Here is a 20,853-nt window from a genome sequence, read left to right on the forward strand (position 1 = left end):
ATCCAGAAAACTCCAGGGCTTAAAGAATCCAGTTACTGGTCTCCCTCCTGGAAATGTGTGACTGAGCTGTCCATAGCACCCATTCCACTCTCAGATGCTCAGCACTCTTTCCAGCTAGTCTCGGTCAAGGAAACATACAAAACTTTACTCCCAATTGGGATTTCTGCACTTGAGGAACTAAGAAACACTCTCACTTCACACTCTCTCTCCCAATAAGACCCTGCCTCCACAACTTCTTTATCTACTCTGTGTTGGCTTCTTGGCTGCTTCCAGGTTTTTGTATGGTAAATTGTAATATAATAAACAGACATGTATACATACCAAAGCAGTCATTGGTAAACTTTGATTACGTACATAGGAGTGGATTTTTGTGATTGAGATATACTCATACCTCTCATAGAGTTCACTCCTTTCACATTAATAAAGTAGGGGTGCTCCTATTGCCCACAAATATATCCACTGTCCTTTTCATATAAACCTCTCAAAGGCCGGTTCTTAATAGTGAGATGAGATTTCATAGTCTTGAACTTGCATTTCACTTCTAATATGACCTGATTTGCAATATTTTTGTGTCCTTTGACATGCTATATATCTCAAATTTGGATGAGGCATTTTGAAAGAAAACTGTGTTGTTCAGGGAACTTTTATGGAGATGCTCTGGGAATCATATGGTACCTGAGTTAACCAGAGCCAATGGAATAATACAGTGAAATCAGAGATGTGCTTTGCTTGCAGTCAACCCAAGTTCTATATACAGCATCCCCTCTGGTCCTCCCAGCACTAACAAAAGTAACTTTTCACTGTCAGTATTAGAGTGACGCCTTAGAACGGCAGGTGTCTCCCAAAACAAATACAACACAAAGTCCTAGAGTACACCTGGCCAAACACATGTAATGCCAAGAAATAAACCCAAGTGAGCGACTTGCAAGAAAAGTCACTTGTCTACTGCACTATCTCATGACATCTCAACAGTGTTTGCAAAAATAAAGCAAACAAGTTCTCAAAACATCATTTTTCATACATTCTTATTGAAGTAGAAAACAGCTTTTGCTTGAATTAATGTGTCATGAAATGTCAGTGTCATCTCACTACCACTACTCTTGACAGACTTTTAAAAATATCATGTAATGTTGGTAGATTGCACACTAGGTCATTTCTTGATGAAAGCCTTCATAATCTTCAGAGATATTGAATACATTTACTCACAAACCAGGTCACCTAGACTTTGAATTTTTTATGCAGTTAAAATGTGATTATTGATGACATTACGTACTTTCTTTCGAAATGAGTTATACATTAACTTTCTTGTTGATTTTTTCCTTGGACAAGAATATAAGCAAAAGGAAAAGAAGTTTTCAAAAAATTCTCACTTTCTGCCATAATGTCTCTGAAATGGATATCAACTCTTCTCCTGCTAGAGCTAGGTTATTACCTTACTTGTGGGAATTGTGGAAAAGTGCTGGTGTGGCCCACAGAATACAGCCACTGTATCAACATAAAGACAATCCTTTAAGAACTTGTCCAAAGAGGTCATGAAGTCATTGTTCTGACATCTTCAGCTTCCATTCTTATAGATCCCATCAAAACATCAACTATTAAGTATGAGATTTACCCAACATCTTTATCTAAGGATGATTTAGTGGGTACTTTCGAGATAGGTGTCAATTTTTGGATGATGGATATGCCAAAACAATCATTTTTGGCATATATTTCAAAAATGCAAGATATGCTTTGGGAATATTATGATGTAATTGAAAAGCTTTGTAGAGATGTAGTTTTCAACAAGAAACTAATGAAAAAGCTACAGGAATCAAGATTTGATGTCGTGTTTGCAGATGCCATTGGACCCTGTGGTGAGCTTCTAGCTGAAGTACTCAAAGTCCCTTTATTGTACAGTCTCCACGCCTCTTTTGGCTCTACACTTGAAAAGTATGCTGGAGGACTTCCACTCCCACCTTCCTATGTGCCTGTTGTTTTGTCAGAATTAAGTGACCAAATGACATTCATAGAGAGAGTGAAAAATATGATGTATGTGCTCTATTTTGACTTTTGGAGCCAGATGTTAAATGAGAAGAAATGGAATCAGTTCTATAGTGAAGTACTAGGTAAGTCAGGTTTCTCTTGATAATAATATGTGTTAAATTCCATAAAACCCAGGAAAATGAATTTTATCACTGTAAGTGCATACAAATTTAGATTTTATAAACTAATTAGATGTCATAAAATGTCTATCCTTCTCACAAATGTTATAGAAAGACTTAGAGCTTAAGACAAATTTTAGACTACTATAACCTATAGTTCACTTCCGGGAGCTGGGTTTTAGAGTCTCTGGGTCATGGCTGTTGATGGGATTACACGGCGCCAGGGGGCCAGTTGGTGGGTGTGACCCTGCCTACTGGAATATGGAGGATCGAGGTGGAGGATGCTCAGCCCCAATCCGAGCAGGCTTGGATATCTCAGCCCCGGGACCCGCATGCCTTTGTTCCTCTGCCGGTACCTTCATGAGTGTAGAGAGTGGTCTCAGCATAGTGGCGGCTGGTCCTGGATTAGGGCTGAGCATCCTCCACCCAGATCTTCCATATTCCAGTAGGCAGGGGTCACACCCACCAACTGGCCCCCTGGCCCCGTGTAATCCCATCAATGGCCAAGACCCAGAGACTATAAAACCCAGCTCCCGGAAGCATTTGCAGCCACACGACATCTTATTATCTCATTCCTACTTTGGACAAACTGGCAGGCTACCGAATGTAACCTGCCCACATGGCAGAGTCTGGCAAACTCCCCATGGCGTACCCAATATGCCAAATAACAGTAACAATGATGGGTCTCATTCTCCTAACCCTGAAAGGGCCTTGGATATGGCAATTTTTAAAAAATCCCAGGGCTAGGCTGAAGGAGACGTTACTGGGGCCTGCTCTAGGCAATCAACGAACAACAGAATGGTCATGATCGTGATCGTGATAACCAATAGTTAATATAGAACTTTCTAGATGAACATACAAAACAAATTAAATAACTGTAACTAAAATATCCAAACTACTTAAATGTCCATTGTTATCTATTTGTTTGCATTAGGCTTTTTAATATAGACATTTCATACTCTTTAGGATATTGAGTAGAGATATATAGACTTCAGCAAAATTGAAAACTCATTCCAACAATAAAATTACTTTTTTTGAAACTAAAGGAAAAGAAAGTGAAGAGTGCATTCTTGGATATAACCACAGACTTATTCCTGAATCTGGGTTAAAAACTCCCCATATAATTTAGAGGACTCTCAATTTCTCGAGTAGATAAAGATCATCAACTCCTAAAGAATGCATGACCCATTAAGTCCTGATCTTTGTTAGCTCAAAACTGCAGGACATTCTCTTTCAAGACCCATGAGCAGCATATTTTACTTCTTGGATTTGATTTCATGCACATCAGTGTCTAGTGTTTATTCAGGAGCCCGAGTTCAGGGATTACTCCATGAGGTTGTCAAGGGGTTGAAATATATGGGATTTCAGGGACAGAATTGATTGTCTGTGTTCAAGACAAGTGCCTTACCTGCTATGTCTCTCTGGTCCCGATTCATAAACACTTTTAAAAGGAGATTTATTGATAGTTTTTTAAATATTTTTTCTATTTTATTCTATATAAAGAAGTGTAAAACATGCTTAGAACATGGAAATTATATACTTAGTTTAGAGTTGCATCAAAAGTATACATTTTATGGTAGATAACATGAGATAAAATAGATAATTTGCATTATCAAACCACAGGTTATATTGCACCTTTGACTCCATTGTGTAAAGATCTTGGCAGAAAATCTCTTGGGATAATCACATTCCTTATTTACATGACCTAAACTTTTATGATTTACTTTGTTTTATTTTGTTATCCTTTAGGACGACCCGTTAATATTTATGAACTAATTGGGAAAGCTGATATCTGGCTCATTAGAACATACTGGGATTTTCAGTTTCCTCATCCAATCTTACCAAATTTTGAGTTTGTTGGAGGACTGCAGAAGACTGCACTGTTCTCGTCCGGAATCTGGATTTTATAGTCTCTGAGTCTTGGCCGCTGATGGGATTACACGGCACCAGGGGGCCAGGTGGTGGGTGTGACTCCCGCCCCGCTGGAATTTGGAGGATCTGGGTGGAAGATGTTCGACTCCAATTCGAGTAGGCTTGGAGGTCTCGGCCCCGGAACCCGCGTGGCTTTGTCCCTCTGCCAGTACCTTCATGTGTGCGGAGAGTGGTCTCAGCATGGTGGTGGCTGGTCCTGGAGGTCTTCGGCTGCCGGAGCCCTGGTCGGGGTGGGGAGGAAAGCTCAACCCGCTCCCCTCCAAGGGACTCCGGGAAGGAACACCCAGGCGCGGGGGCAGAGACTGCACTGTTCTCGTCCGGGATCTGGATTTTATAGTCTCTGAGTCTGTTCATTGTGCTATAATATAGAAGTCTAATGATGTCTCTATGTTCAAAAACTCCCACCATGTAACAATGGCAAGAAGATAACTTTGTGAACACAAGGTAAAGGTAAAGGTAAAGGTCCTCCCATTGATCATCGATTTGCTTGAGCGGGCCCAGTAACATCTCCATTGGAGACTTTGTTGTTACTGTGTCTGGCATATAGAATGCGTCACGGGGAGCTTGCCAGGCTCTGCCGTGCGGACGAGATACTCTTGGTAGCTTGCCGGGCTCTCCGAGAGGGGCGGAGGTATCGAACTCGGGTCGGCCATGTTGGCTGCGTGCAAGGCAAACGCCCTACCGCTGTGCTTTGTGTGAACACAAAGTATGAGATAATTCATGATGGAAAGAAAAATCTAAATGGTCTAAAGTGAAATCATTTCTTTTATTTCCTGGCTTGTGGGGCCAGATCAGTGAAGCTCAAGAGTTCCTTCAGCTCTGTACTCAGGAATTATCCCTGGTGGTGCTCAGGGGACCATATAGGCTACTGGGGATCTAACCTGGGTCAGCCACATGCAAGGCAAATGCCCTACCCACAGCACTGTCATTCCGGTCCTAAAGCAAATCCTTTCAAATATAATTTAAAATCAGTATCCATTACAAAATTACTTTAACTATTTTAAGATATGGCAGCAACATAAAACTGAGGTTGTATTCAAGACTCTATTTTCTTTAAAATAGTATGTATATACATATATACACAAATATATAATATTCTTTAGCCTTAAAGCATATTCCTGATGATTTGAGTGAAATATTGTGTGAAGGTTTCTCTCTTCTAATTACCTGACATATGCATCATTGATTTGTTAGCTTAACTCCTTGTGAACCCAGAGGTGGTATACTTTTGACTTGAAGACAAAGGGGTCTCTCAATGATGCATGCATTCAGGCACAAAAACAAAACACTGGGGGAGCAGATAGCAAGGACAGGCATAAGTTGTTTGTTTAGCTTCAAACTCTTGCACCACATTTGATTATGGAACCCTGAGAATTGTCTGGAGTGAGCTCTGAATAAAGAGCCAACATAAATCTCTGAATGAAACCTCTGATCACCTCTGGTTGGGGTTGGGATTGGTTCAAAAGCCCAGTCCAAACATGCAAAACCAAGTCCGACTGGCTACTACAAAAAAGACACTACATCAGGTCAAGAAAATGACCAACAATTCACTCTCATAAACATACACAGGTGGTGGTATTGGGTCTGAATTTCAAATTCCCTTTTATAAAGAGACTAAGTCAGAAAATTATAATGCATAAGCAAAGGAATTTTATTACTAGGTTGAGCTAGGGTCCAAGTCTCACTCAACACAGTGGAGTCTTGACAAAGACCCTGAATCCAAGTCACAGCAGTTTATGTAGGTTTCTAAGTTAACCAAGCACTATGGCTATGGCAATAGTGGTAATGGAAGAATTAAATAGTAGTTCCCAGTAACAGTGATATTTTATGGTTACATAGGCTACTCATTCTTTACCTTTAACAAAAGACAATCTCTGGGGCATTTTGACTGGGAGCATAGGGATTGATGAGCCCACCTACTGGGCCCAGGAACTTTCACTGGGGTACTTTCAGGTTGGCTAGTTATACATTGTTTCATTGCTGGGAAACTAGGTCTGTTTCAGTTCCTTGAACTGAACCTGAGGTCCACCTGATTTTTCTCATTTTGCTGCCTGTTACAGGGTCAGTTTCGCCCATACAGTGGGAAGGTATAATGGTGATGGGATTGTTGTTTGAATATTAAATGATATCAAATATAGTGACGTGCTTTATAACATAAAAAATAAAAAATGTTAAAAAATCAAAGCACACATACAGGTATCCATGTACATGGTTAGACAAACATGAGAAGGCTTTTCAGGCTGAAAGTTACCAGCAGTCAGTAGGTGGCCACAGTTGCAGAGACCAAAACGGTGACTAGCAGAACCTGCAGAGGTATGTTTAAGAGCAACCTGAGGATTCATTCCCACCTGCTCTAAAGCTGCACTCAAGAACAGTGTGTGTCTCAAGGATAAGAACCAGAGCTAGCACACACCAGTCGGTCACAATTTCAGTTCTGAGAGCCAGTCTCGTTGAGGTCACACAATTCCTATGCTTAGAGATGTCATGGGGAGCTTCCTGAAGCTGTGTTTCCAATTTAGTAGGTTGAGGGGGGTTTATCACTTGATCACATCTCATTACTCATCGAGTTACTCAATCGGGTTCCAGTAATGTCTCCGTTCATCCTGTTTTGTGCTAGTGTAGCCCAATGCCATCTACTTTGTCCAGGAACACAAAGAGCCTCAAACCAATTGTTCAGGGTCTTGACGAAGAAGTCTGACCATCTCATACATGGGCGGTCACTCGATCTTTTGTTGTCCCATGAAATCCAGATGGTAATGGCTCTAGTTCAGCAGTCATCTCCAAATTGCATTACGTGTCCAGCCCATCTGATTTTCAGTTCCTTGGCAAATGAAGCAGCATCCCTTATTCTCGATTGTCGACAGAGGTTGGAACTCCAGATTCCTTCTCTCACTTTAGTGAAGTGTAATACTCCAAGCATATCTCTTTCAATTGCTCTTTGGGAGAACCTGAATAGCGTTCTCATCCTATTTTCATAGGGCCCAAGACTCTGAATCGTATGTTAATGCAGGAAGAACGGTGGAGTCGAAGAGATGTGCCCAGAACCAGAGGATTTTCATCATCTTAGCTATTTCTTCGACACTCTTGAAGGCATTCCATGCCACTCTCTTTCTCCTGCTAAACTCAGGTGCCAGGTCATTCATCTTGTTGAGTTCTCGACCTAGGTACACATAACTGCTGCATTCGGAGATGTTTGTTCTGTTGAGGGCAAATGGAACATCAGTTTGTTATTTCATGAACATTGTCTTAGAGAGATTAAGCTGCAGTCTGACCTATCCACACTCATGGTCGAAGTTGGCCAGCATTTGTGCAGCTTGGCTAGTGTTTGGTGTTATTAGAACATCGTTATAGAACAATGTCATCAGCAAAGCGAAGGTGGTGCAGTTGCCGACCATCTATCTTCACTCCTATTTCTTCCCATCTAGTTGTCACATGATATTCTCGAGTATGGCACTGAAGAGTTACACCCTGCCAAACTCTTCTCTTTACGTCAATGATCACTTTCTTGTAGAATGGTGAGATCCTAGTCGTGAATCCGTAAAATACAGCTCATGGAGAATACTGATGTATTGAGTTTGAATGCCATGTTTGGCTAGGGCTTTGATGACTGCTTCAGTCTCAAAAGATTCAAAGGCCTTCTTTAAATCAATGAACACTAGACAGAGCAGCATCTTGAACACCCGAGAAACCTCACTGAGCTTGGTTATCGTATGGATATGGTCAATCCTGCTGAATCCTTTTCAGAACCCAGTTTGCTCTCATGGTTGTCCTTCATCTAGTGTTCTTCCAATCCTATGCAGAATAACTCGAGATAACAGCTTGTAGATGATAGACAACAGGCAGGTTGGACAATAGTTGCCAATGTCGTGGATGTCTCCCTTCTTGTACAGTAGAACAGTCCTGCTGGTTTTCCATTGGGACTGAAGCTTGCGTTAAGACAGGTAGCATGTGAAGAGCTGAGCCAGTGTATTGATGAGTACTGACAGCAGGTTCTTCAGGTGTTCAGATCAGACCTTGTCTGAGCTGGGTGCTGTTCACTCCTTGACCAACAAAATGGCATGTCAGAATTTGGAAGGGAGAATGTTGGAAACAACATATCCATCCTGCAGAATATGGTATGTGGGCAGGTGTACGTGACTATTCAAGAGTCTGAGTAGAAGTCATGGATAATCCTCTCCATTTCCCTTCTGGAAGATGTGATAGATCCATCCGGACGTCAGAGAGCAGTCATCTTGTTCTTGTAGTTGGTGAAGGACAGGCGGGGATTACGAATGCTTTTTCCAGCTTCTGCCGCATCTGCCAGCACTGCTGCTCTTCTCTCTTTGAGATCTTCTATTATCACTTCTCTGCACTGCTTTGCGAGCTCGGACATTAGTTTGTGGTAGCCTGAGGCTCACACCCAGCCAAGTTGTCAAATGAGCTCCAGAGGGGCGTTTGAGCATGAGTAATTGGTTTCCACTAGGTGGTGTTAGTTGCAGAGATCTGCAGCCACTAGTGAATCCAGTAGCACTAAGAGGAAATTAGAGCTTCAGTCTGGTAAAAATTGATTGCACTACAAAACTTGCACACAGAGAGAATCACAAACTCTGAAAATATGTGAGGGACACATGAGTAATTGGAGCCCTTTACTGAGTCCGTCAAGAAGGCATGCAGGAAATGTTTGTGCTAAGCACTATGACTTACTTGCTGTTAGTCAAATGATTTTTGGCAGAGACTAATCTGCTTTTCTGATAGACACAAATTTAATATTTTTCTCGTACCTCAAAGACAGCTCACCTATTTTTCTTGGATAGTTGGAGTTGTGCTCAGCTATTGGCTGCGAAGAGTTTATTGGAATGAAATGTCGAAAAAAGTTTTAAGCAGTTCACCAGGATTTCAACAATCAGTAACTCCAAACCTCTTTATACCCTAAAATCTCTTCCTCTTATTTGCAATGGAGGGAATGGGAATAGGAAGAGTGAAATGAAATTATTGCTCTGTTTTTACAGATTTTAGAAAATTTAATTTTAATATTAGAAAATATGTTCGAGGGGGGTGTCAGTATATTCAACTCTGTTCCAGTGGCCTGCTACTCCGCTATTGTTCCAGTACCATGCTGTTTTAATTATTACTGCTTTGTAGTAGAGTTGAAATTAGGGAGGTTGATTCCTCCCATTTTCTTTTTCCCAAGACTTGTTTTAGCTATTTTTCCATACAAATTTCAGGAGTGTTTGCTCCATTTCTTTGAAGAATGTCATGGGTATCGTAATAGGGATCACATTGAATTTGTACAGTGCTTTGGAAGCAAGAAATGTGAAGTGCGGTAAGGAAATTGTGCTGGCAAAACTGGACGGCAACATGCAAAGAAATGAGCTCATATTTCTGCCTAACACCATGTACAAAAGTAAGATCAAAATGGATTAAAGACCTCAACAGCAGACCGGAATCCATAAGGCACATTGAAGACAAAGTCGGCAAAACACTTCATGACATTGAAACTAATGGTATCTTCAAAGATGTCACGCCACTCGAGAAAGGGACACTCCTTCACTGTTGGTGGGAATGTCCACTGGTTCAACCCTTCTGGAAAACAGTATGGACGATTCTCAAAAAATTAGAAATTGAGCTCCCATTTGACCCAGCAATACCACTCCTGGGAATATATCCCAGAGAGGCAAAAATGTATAGTCGAAGTGACATTTGCACTTGTTTGTTCATTGCAGCACTCTTTACAATAGCCAGAAACTGGAAGAAACCTGAATGCCCAAGAACAGATGACTGGTTAAAGAAACTTTGGTACATCTACACAATGGAGTACTATGTAGCTGTTAGAAAAGATGAAGTCATGAAATTTACATACAAGTGGTACAATATGGAAAGTATCATGCTAAGCGAAATGAGTCAGAAAGAGAGGGATAGACATAGAAAGATTGCATTCATCTGGGGGATATAAAGTAACAAAGTATGAGATTAATACCCAAGAATAGCTGAGATCAGCACCAGGAGGATTACTCCATAACTTAGAGGCCAGCCGGGTATCCTAGAGGAAAGGGCAGTTCAGATAGAGAAGGGAGCACCAAATAAAGGATGTTTGGAGAATCCTCCCAGGAGGGGAGATGCATGTCGAAAGTAGACTATGGACTGAACATGTTTGCCACTCAATGCCTCTTTTGCAGACCACAACACCCAAAAGGAGAGAGAGAACACAGGGGATTGCCCTGCCACAGAGACAGGGGGGATGGGGGGATGGGGGTGGGAGGGATATTATCCATGGTGGTGGAAAATGGGCACTGGTGGAGGGATGGGTATCTGATCATTGTATAATTGAAACCAAAGCACAAAAAATTGTAAATCTACAACTTAAAAAAAATAAAATAAAATAAAGGGGAAAAAAATGAAAAAAAAAAAAAGATGTCACGCCACTGGCCAAGCAACTGAAAACAGAGATAGACAAATGAGACTATCTTTTTTTTTTGGTTTTCTTTCTTTTTTTTCCCCTTTATTTTATTTTTTTTAAAGTTGTAGATTTACAATTTTTTGTGCTTTGGTTTCAATTATACAATGATCAGATACCCATCCCTCCACCAGTGCCCATTTTCCACCACCATGGATAATATCCCTCCCACCCCCATCCCCCCATCCCCCCTGTCTCTGTGGCAGGGCAATCCCCTGTGTTCCAAATGAGACTATCTTAAACTAAGAAGCTTCTGCACCTCAAAAGAAACAGTGAGTAACATACAAAGACAATCCACATCCGACAAGGGGTTGATATCAAGAATGTACAAAGTACTGGTTGAACTCCACAAGAAGAAAACTTCCAACCCCATCAGAAAACGGGATGATGAAATGAACAGAAACTTCCTTAAAGAAGAAATCCAAATGGCTAAAAGGCACATGAGAAAATGCTCTACATCATTAATCATCAGGGAGATGCAGATCAAAACAACAATGAGATATCATTTCACACCACAGAGACTGGCCCACATCCAAAAGTACAAAAGCAACGGTGTTGTCGCGGATGTGGTGAGAAAGGGACCCTCCTCCACTGCTGGTCGGAATACTGACTGGTTCAGCTCTTTCGGAAAACAGTATGAACGATTCTCAAAACACTAGAAATTGAGCTCCCATTTGACCCAGCAATACCACTCCTGGGAATATACCCTGGAGAGACAAAAAATGGTCCTACATGGAAAGTATCATGCTAAGCAAAATGAGCAGAAAGAGAGGGACAGACGTAGAAAGATTACATTCTTCGGGGAACATAAAGTAACAAAATAGGAGACTGACACCCAAGAATAGCCAAGATAAGTACCAGGAGGCTTACTCCATGACTTAGAGGCCAGCCGCACACTCTAGTGGAAAAAGCAACTCACATAGAGAAGGGAGCACCAAATAAAGGGTGTTGGGAGGTTCCTCTCAGGATGGGAGATGCATGCTGAAAGTAGACTATAGTCAAAACATGATTGCCACTCAATGCCTCTTTTGCAAACCACAACACCTAAAAGGAGAGAGAGAACAGAAGGTAGTGCCCTGCCACAGAGGCAGTGGGATGGGCAGATGAGGGGGGTAGGAGGGATACCGGGATTAGTGGTGGTAGAGAATGGGCACTGGTGGAGGGATGGGTACTCAATCATTGTACAACTGAAACCCAAGCACAAAAATTTGTAAGTTTACAACTGTACCTCAAGGTGTTTCTCTAATTAAAAAAAAAAAAAGACAGAACCAAAACAACGGACATAACAAGTAAACTCCATAGTTCTGGTTCATAGCAGTTTTATGTTAATGGTAAATTGACAACTGAGTTATCATTTTGTGGCTATTAATATATATTATTGAGGAAAAAATATTTTTTGATGTTGAAGTAGTATATTTGAGAATAAATTTAAGGCATTTAAAAAAAAGAAAAGAATATTCTATATATTTTTTTGCACAATTAAGGGGAAGTAGCTAGCACCACTAGACTGAATATATTAAGAGCCTTCCCTGTAGCCAGAAATGTTATGTGGCTTGTGCTCAATGAAAATGGTATACATACGCTTTAAAAATTACAACATAAGGGGCAGGAGATGCAGCACAGAGGCAAAGGTGAATGCTTCAAATGCCCGGACCCTGCCTTAATCACAGACAACACATAATTCTGAAACATCTCTGGGGGAAGCCCTGGAGGGTCCTGACCATCAACTGCTGATTCTCTGGAGTCTTTAGGAGCATAGTTGGGGAGGTTCTTGTCACTCCTCACACTGCAGAGCACTTCCAAATGCCCTTGCATTGAACCCTTGGCCACACTGACCAAAGATCATTCAGAAGAGCTCTTGGTCTCCTCAGCCCCACTTGAGAGAACATGCCCTCCCAAGGTGAAACTTTCCTCTCTTTCACTCAATGATTTTATTCCTGCTCCCGTACCTAAGAGCGCAAGCTCTTTCATTAAAAATATATGTGCATGCTTACATTATAGCTGCTTTATTCATGATACTCAGCTTCGGGAAAAATTGTGATGACAATCCTTGAAAATTGTAATCATGAGTGAGCTTCTCATGTGGTAACTAAGAAGCTGGTGAAAGAGGATGAAAGGACAACCTGAAGTGACACTGGAGAAGTGGTAGAAGGTCTCAGGCACTTTGACAGAAGAGGAAGGGCAGCAACCTTGCATGCCTAAAAGTATAAATGCAATATTGTAAATAAGTTAAATCAATCAGAAAAAAAGTAATGACTACAATACGAATCATATGTTTGTAATTAGAAATAATTTTTAAATATCTTTTTTATACAATAAAAACATTAAACGGTTTATGCATGTACTTTCCTGTAGAACACCTTTAGAGATCGTTGTGTGTGTGGCAGGTTTGAATAAAGTCTCACACGTGCAAGCCTACTTACTGCTCTATCTCTGAGCCACAACTCTGACCCAATAACATATGACATTGTCCTGCTTCCCATGAAGTAAAAAATTCTTTCTTCCTAGGAAATGGAAGAGTTTGTTCAGAAGTCTGAAGAAAATGGTATTGTGGTGTTTACTCTGGGGTCAATGGTCAGTAACATGCCTGAAGAGAGAGCCAATGTGATTGCATCAGCCCTCGCCTAGATTCCACAAAAGGTTAGATTCCAGAGAAAGTACTACTGCTTTATCTGTTAAGTTTTTAATTGTTTACAAATTTCTACTTTACAAAAGTTTTATAAATTTATATGGCCTAGAATTGAGATTATAGATCACATACATAACACTCTACATATACATGATAAAGTCTGCCTTATCCAAGTAATTCAATACAAAATTTACATGTTAGTTGTTAAAGTAAAACCAAAGGTACTGCTGAGGACCAAAACACTGCAGTAACATTGAGAGAGAATAAAATATACTTAAGGAAAACAAAGTAATCATTATTATGCTAGTAAGTTGTGCAGGTACATAAATACCAAATTCTACCCTGTCATTTGTACTGTAGAATTGGTATTCCTGCAGAGTTTATAAATATGAGGAATCCCTGTATCACTGTATCACTGTCATCCCATTGATCATCAAACAACTCAAGCGGCGCCAGTAACGTCTCCATTCCTCCAAGCCCTGAGATTCTAGCGGCCTCTTCTTACTCCTCTTTTCCCAACAATTGGAGGCTCTTTCAGGGTCAGGAGAATGAGACCTATTGTCGTTACTTTATTTGGCATATCGAATATGCCACGAGGATCTAGCCAGGCTCTGCACATGCGGGCAGGACACTCTGGGTAGCTTGCCAGACTCTCCAAGAAATATGAGTAAACACTGGAAATATTATCAGAAAATAATTGAACAGTAACTTTAGTCAGAAATCTATAAAGCAAAATGGTCTTGTGCTTGTATGGTAACATAAAACTCCTCCTCTATAATTTTGAAATGAAGCTATTCGATTTACTTTTCAGTGTGTAGTTAAAAGTCAGAAATTTTATAAATGTTTTAATTGATTACTTTAATAACATCACTTGATTTATCAAAGCAAAACCTTATATATATACTTCATTGAATATAAAATAAGCACTGTGCGTGTATTTCTATTATAGTAGTGTTCTAGCAGTATTTACTCAAAATACCTCTTTGCCTATTGAAGTACCTTCTATAGAAGAACTCTAAAGGTAACTAAACTATCTTTTATGTTCTTAGCATTGAAACACGCATATTAAACATTTAAAGTTTAACTAGTAGGTTGACAGTATTTCTTAACCTTCATAGGTTCTCTGGAGGTTTGATGGCAAGAAACCTGATACTTTAGGGGCAAATACTCGGTTGTACAAATGGATCCCCCAGAATGACCTTCTTGGTAAGATTCTGGAACACACACACTGAAAGGAAAATAAATCCTATTCGAGTGACATCCATTCACAAGAAATGAAAATAACCAAACATAGCAACAAAATTCAATCAATAAAATTTAGTTAACATATTTAGTTTTCTCAGTATATGGTGGAGCATGATAGTACTCTCAAAATCACATATTTACTTTTCAAAATCACAAGATGTAATGATACCAATGGACAATTTGATGGTGCATAAATGAACTGCTTATTGTGAAAGTTATTGAATACAATGTAATATCACAATGTAGAAGTCTCCATAGTCCATTTCTGAAAATCTCGATGACATTACTGCATTAACTTCTCCATGAACCTCACCTCATCATTCATTCCATTGTTTTATTACCTTGAAGTTAAATTTACTCTCCTGTTATTCCTCATTTCTAGGTTATTTCAGTTACAGAAAATATTTTCGCTTAATTTGCTCATCAGGAAAATTTGTCTCATTTCCAACTCAAAATGTTCAGTGCTCTTTGCCTATTTCTCTAGAAGAACAAAAGGATACTGGTTCTGAGATCCAAAAAACATGAGTTTTTAATAGACGATGTTTTCGAGAATATAATGATTATATGAGTTCCTTGATTTGCTACTTAAATTTAGTAAAACAATAGTTTATTATTTCCTAAAATTCACTCCATTTTAGGTCACCCCAAAACCAAAGCTTTCATCACTCATGGTGGAACCAATGGAATCTATGACGCAATTTACCACGGGGTCCCTATGGTGGGCATTCCTTTGTTTTGGGATCAGTCCTATAACATCGCTCATATGCAGAACAAGGGAGCAGCTATCAGGCTGGACCTTGAAACAATGTCAAGTTTAGATTTGCTCAATGCATTGAAGACAGTCATCGATGATCCTTCGTGAGTATCACAATATTTTAACAAATATTATCTAAGCATAGGGACTTTCATCAATGTATATTTTATACCATTTAGAAGAGTAGATGTGCGATGAATAAGATGATTAAACTCATCTCACTAATATTTTTAAACATTTATTTAATAGTTCTATTGCCCATAGATTTATAATGTAACAGATTATTGTTAAAGCTTTCAGTTTAAGCCATGGAAAGATTTATAAGTAATAGAAGAATATTCCTAGTGCCATAGATCTCACAGAGGTGGAGAATGAAGAACTTAAATTTAAATAACTACTCGTAGTCAGATCCAAATTCTGAAATGTATATATAGTCAATCTCAATAAATAACATCTAACGGTTTGATTATATAAGTGTTTTCCTAATACAGATAGTTAATAGATAACATTCACGTAAAGTATATATTTTTAAAAACTGCAATGTGTTAAAGAGTTTTGAAACCCTTATAATAGTAAAATATAGTAAAATAGTAAAACTCTCACAGACTTGGGGCCGGAGAGATACCCTGGTGAGTAGGGGTTTGTCTGCACACAGCCGACTTGGTTCCATCTCCAGAATCCCATATATGGTTCCCTGGGCATTGTCAAGAGCAATTCCCAAGCTTAGAGCCAGGAGAAAGCCCTGAGCACTGTAGGCTATGTCTGAAAAAGTGAACAAAATACACACACACAAAACTCTTATACACACTGTAGGACACTAAGCACTCTCCCACCCTAATCAAACATCAATCTATATTCTATGTTTATCAATTATTCAAATGAGAACATTTCATACAAATGAAATCATGTCAAATATATAGTCATATACGTCTAGCTTTCTTCACTTAACATAATATACTTTATCGCTTCATTCATGTGATAATTTTGTACTGCTGAAAAAATAGTGTTTGGCTTGGCTATATCATACCACTTACCCATTAATCATACACGAGCTTTTGTTTTCTTCCACTATGACTTTTATGAACATTTTTGTGCATTTTTTTTGTTGTTCAACAAGTGTTTACATTTCTCTGGGCATATTTCTGAAAGAAGTTTTCCTTGGATATATGGTAACATTTATAACAAAAAGTCAATCTGAAATCCAGAGTTTTTCTGATATTCTAAATGTTAGTTTGAGATTTCTCCACACTGCAGTCAAAGTGTTTCTTCCTAGGTATCTTATATTAGCATAATCCAAGTAGGCATAAATTGCTTTCCAGTTGTAGTATTGATTCAAATGGTTTTTTGGGGGGTTTTGGTTTTTTTTTGCTTTTTGGGTCACACCCAGCAATACACAGGGGTTCCTCCTGGCTCTGTGCTCAGGAATTACCCCTGGCAGTGCTCAGGGGACCATATGGGATGCTGCGAATCAAACCTGGATTGGCTGGGTGCAAGGCAAACGCTCTACCCTCTGTGCTATTATTCCAGCCCCAGATTCAAATGTTTTTATACACCATTTACTAAACATTACTAAATATTACAAAATATCTTTTCATTTGATTGAGGCATCATTTACTCTTCTCAGAAAAAATATATATTCCAAATTTTTACAAACTTCTAACCCAGTGTTTATTCTTCATAGTGAGCATCAAAACTTCAATCTATACAATAAAATAATTACAGAGTCCAGTATATGATTTCATTTCAAAGAATTTTTCCATTGTGAGCAAGTTAATAATTATTATTTTTTACTGTATCCTTAAATACAGATGTGGTTTTATGTAGGGTGACATAAAGGCTAGAGGCTTTTTGTACCTTAAAGGAATATAATGTGGTAAATTTATAATTTTTAATTCAGTATCCATCAATTGAAAATGTATTTTTATTCTCTAATACTATTACATCAATAGAGAAATACTTAAAAAAAACTTATTATCTGGAATAAAATTTAATTAATTTAAAATGTTAAGAAAACAAGGACTAGGATTAAAAAACAAGAAGAAGGTTGGCGATATAAAAAGAACAACGTTATTGTATTTCTCAATAGCCATGTATTTTCATTAAATCTTTCTAGAATAAATTACATAAAAATTCCAAAACTGTCACAGTGGAATCTTAAAATACACTTATATGCAATTGATGAGACATACTTTTTTAAATTTTTATTTTTATTAGTGAGACATCATGAGTTACAGTTGTAGACTTAAAAATTTTTGTGCTTGGGTTTCATTTATACAATGATCAAATACCCATCCCTTCACCAGTGCCCATTTTCCACCACCACGGATCCCAGTATCCCTCCCACCCCCCATCCCCCTTATCCCACCATGTCTCTGTGGCAGGGCATTCCCTTTTGTTCTCTCACTCTTATTGGGTGTTGTGGTTTGCAAAAGAGGCAATGGGTGACAATCATGTTTGGTCTATAGTCTACTATCAGCATGCTTCTCCCATCCCAGGAGGATCCTCCCAACACCCTTTATTTGGTGTTCCCTTCTCTATCTGAGCTCCCTTTTCCCCTAGCATGTGTGGCTGGCCTCCAAGCCATGGAGTAAAATTTCTGGTACTAATCTTGGCTATTCTTGGGTGTTAGTCTCCTATTTTGTTACTTTATGTTCCCCACATGCATGCAATTTTTCTATGTCTATCCCTTTCTTTCTGAGTAATTTCGCTTAACACGATACTTTCCATGTAGTACCACTTGTATGTAAATTTCATGACTTCGAAGTTGAGACATACTTTTTGGTACAGTATTCATCAATTTAAAATTTATTTCAATATATTGTAAAAGTGGAAAATAATCAATTTCAGAATAACTGTAGAACAATGTTACAATACTCAAATCTAGAATAGGCAAGAATAGTTATTAAAATAATGAAAATCTTTCCTAATCTTGAATAATCTACTTCATCAGACTCATTTATGTCTGTAAAAAAAGACAAAACAGTCAAAAGATAAAATCAACATATAGTTATCAGTCATAAGAGAAAATTTTAAATGAATTCTCAATAGCATAAGATTTGCCAGAATAATGAAACTGTCCTAAAATTTTTGCAAAACAAAATTAGAGAATGTAGTCTATATGATATAAAGTAGTTGAGAACCTAATTTGTTTCAAAAACTGAGACATGGCCAATAGTTCATTTTCTCAAAATCTTGGAAATGTATATGCACTTAAATCAGATGTTCCCAAACTTGCATGGCTTCCCATACACTTCTCAGAGGAAAATTACTCAGCACCCCTCTTAAAATCTACCTACCTAAGCTCACAAACAGGAAACGGCCCTCAGTGCTTCTCATGCTATTGAAATTTCCAGGGACCCCTAGGAGCAGTAATGAGTGAAGTGGGGACAAAGGGCAGTATTACAAGTTTAGGAAATATCATCAAATGTAATAATGAAGTTTTACTCACATGAATGTTAGCTCTGCAATTTCCTTTATTTGGCATATAGGCAAGAGAAATAAATGTAAACCTAAACTGGTGTGTAATGTGCCTTTAACAAATTTACTTCAAACACGCAAAGTACTTTTTGATGCACAAAAATAAGTGTTCATTTCACAAAGGAAAAAATATGCTATTCTTATGGAAGTAAAATGACAAAAATAAATAAAAAAGAATATACAAAAATATACAAAGAGCACAATTAAGTTTGTACTGTGGAATCCACAAAGGAATACAAGCATAATCTATGCTGTAAAATGTTATGAGAATAATTAAGTCATATAATATTAATCATAACGAGGGTTTAATATAAGGATGTGTTTATCAATAACTAGTAATTTTAGTGTTATAATCACTTTCCAGTAACGCTCTAACTCACTTTAAGATTATCATTAGAATTAGAACATGCACACCTGCTATTTAGTTTATCCTTTAATACCTGGGATATTTATGTGTGAATGTGTAGAACAAAATAACAAAGAAGCAGTTATGTTTCATAAATGGAGAACAGGGGTGCATGTGAGGTCCTGGGTTCAAGTCCCAGCACTAGATGGAATTCCTGGTACCACATGAAGCGATGCCCCAGCACCAAGTCTAGAGTAGCCACTAAGCACACAAGAGTATGAATTTCTCTCTCCAATAAATATCCACAAGAAAAGTAATTACTGGTTCCTGGAGAGATAAAAAATGTGCAAGCACAAAAAGTAAATATATAAGGTCTAGTGAAGAGACTTCTCATTCGCAATGGTATCATTCATCTGTAAATAGATACTTTAAGAAGATTATTTTAAAAGTTACTTCCACTGTGGCATTTCTAGCTTCTAATAACGGTATATGCAATTCCTTCTAAGAAGAAAGCTTTAATGTTTGTCTTATACTTCTTCATTTTAAAATTCTTCTAAGTTTAAAAATTCCTTTTAGATCAAAACTGCCAGGGAAGGCATTATCAAGTGTTATACAGTATATTTTCTAAATCCAATCAGGTACTGAATTTCAAATTATTAGTATAAGAGAATAAGATAAAGCATATTTATCTTATACTCCTTCATTGCAAAATAGTTGTAGATTTAAAAATTCCTATAAAAATCTAAACTGCCAGTGAAGGCCATCCAAATATACTGCTGCATCCATAACATAAGATTTACCAGAATAATAGGATTTTCCTAAAATCTTTGCAGAACACAGAGATTGTAATCTGCATGATATAAAATAATTGAGAACCTAATTCATTTCAAAAATTCGTACAAGAACAATAAGCCAGATGCAGTTACTAAGAAAAATACAAGTGATATATAGTATATTTTCTTAAGTCAGCACACTGAATTTCAAATTATAAGTATGAGAATAAGACAAAGCATATTTATCTTATATTCCTTATTCATTGTAAAATAGTTGTAAATTTAAAAATTCCTATGAAACTCTAAACTACCAGTGAAGGCCATCCAAATATACTGCTGCATCCATAATCCTAGGACATCAGCTTCATTATAGGGGTGACACATAAAATCCCTCAAGGGAACACTTCAGCAATCTCACATCTCTCAATGTGCCCTTTGGGGCTCTTAGGTACAAGGAGAATGCGATGAAACTCAGGGCAATTCAACGAGATCAGCCAGTGAAGCCTCTGGACAGGGCGGTTTTCTGGATCGAGTTCGTCATACGCCACAAAGGAGCCAAACACCTGCGGCCCGCCTCCCACCACCTCTCCCTGCTCCAGTACCACCCTCTGGATGTGATCGGCTTCCTGCTGGCCTGTGTGGCAGCTGCCCTGTGGCTCATCACCAAATGTTGCCTGTGCTGCTGCCGGCTGTCTTCTAAAGCGGGGAAGAAGGAAAAGAGGCAGTAGTTGCATCTGAGGCCCCAAGCTGCTCTCTCTCACAGACAGCACCCTTCCGGTTTATTCCAGAAAGAAGGTGAAGGGCTTGGATCCATTTCACCTCTGATAAAAATAGTTTTCAGAATTAATTATTTTACAATTTGTTTATCAATTAGAGTTCTAAATGTCATGTCATGGAGAAAAATAAAGGAAAGTATAATATATTTTATGTGTTATATGTATTAAGGTAAGGTAAAAGGTAAAGGCCCTCCCGTTGATCGTCGATTTGCTCGAGCGGGCCCAGTAACGGCTCCATTGGAGACTTTGTTGTTACTGTGTTTGGCATATCGAATACTCTCGGTAGCTTGCCGGGCTCTCCGAGAGGGGTGGAGGAATCGAACTCGGGTCGGCCATGTTGGCTGCGT

At 38.6% G+C, this 20,853-nt stretch overlaps 1 pseudogene; it reads left to right on the plus strand.

Moving 5' to 3' along the window:
• Positions 1 to 1,370: 1,370 nt before the first annotated feature.
• On the plus strand, positions 1,371 to 20,468 carry LOC130020681 (UDP-glucuronosyltransferase 2B31-like; annotated as a pseudogene).
• Positions 20,469 to 20,853: the final 385 nt, after the last annotated feature.

The sequence above is a fragment of the Sorex fumeus genome, unplaced genomic scaffold, assembly GCF_029834395.1.
Source record: "Sorex fumeus unplaced genomic scaffold, SorFum_2.1 ptg000013l, whole genome shotgun sequence".
In the NCBI taxonomy this organism is placed as follows: Eukaryota; Metazoa; Chordata; class Mammalia; order Eulipotyphla; family Soricidae; genus Sorex; species Sorex fumeus.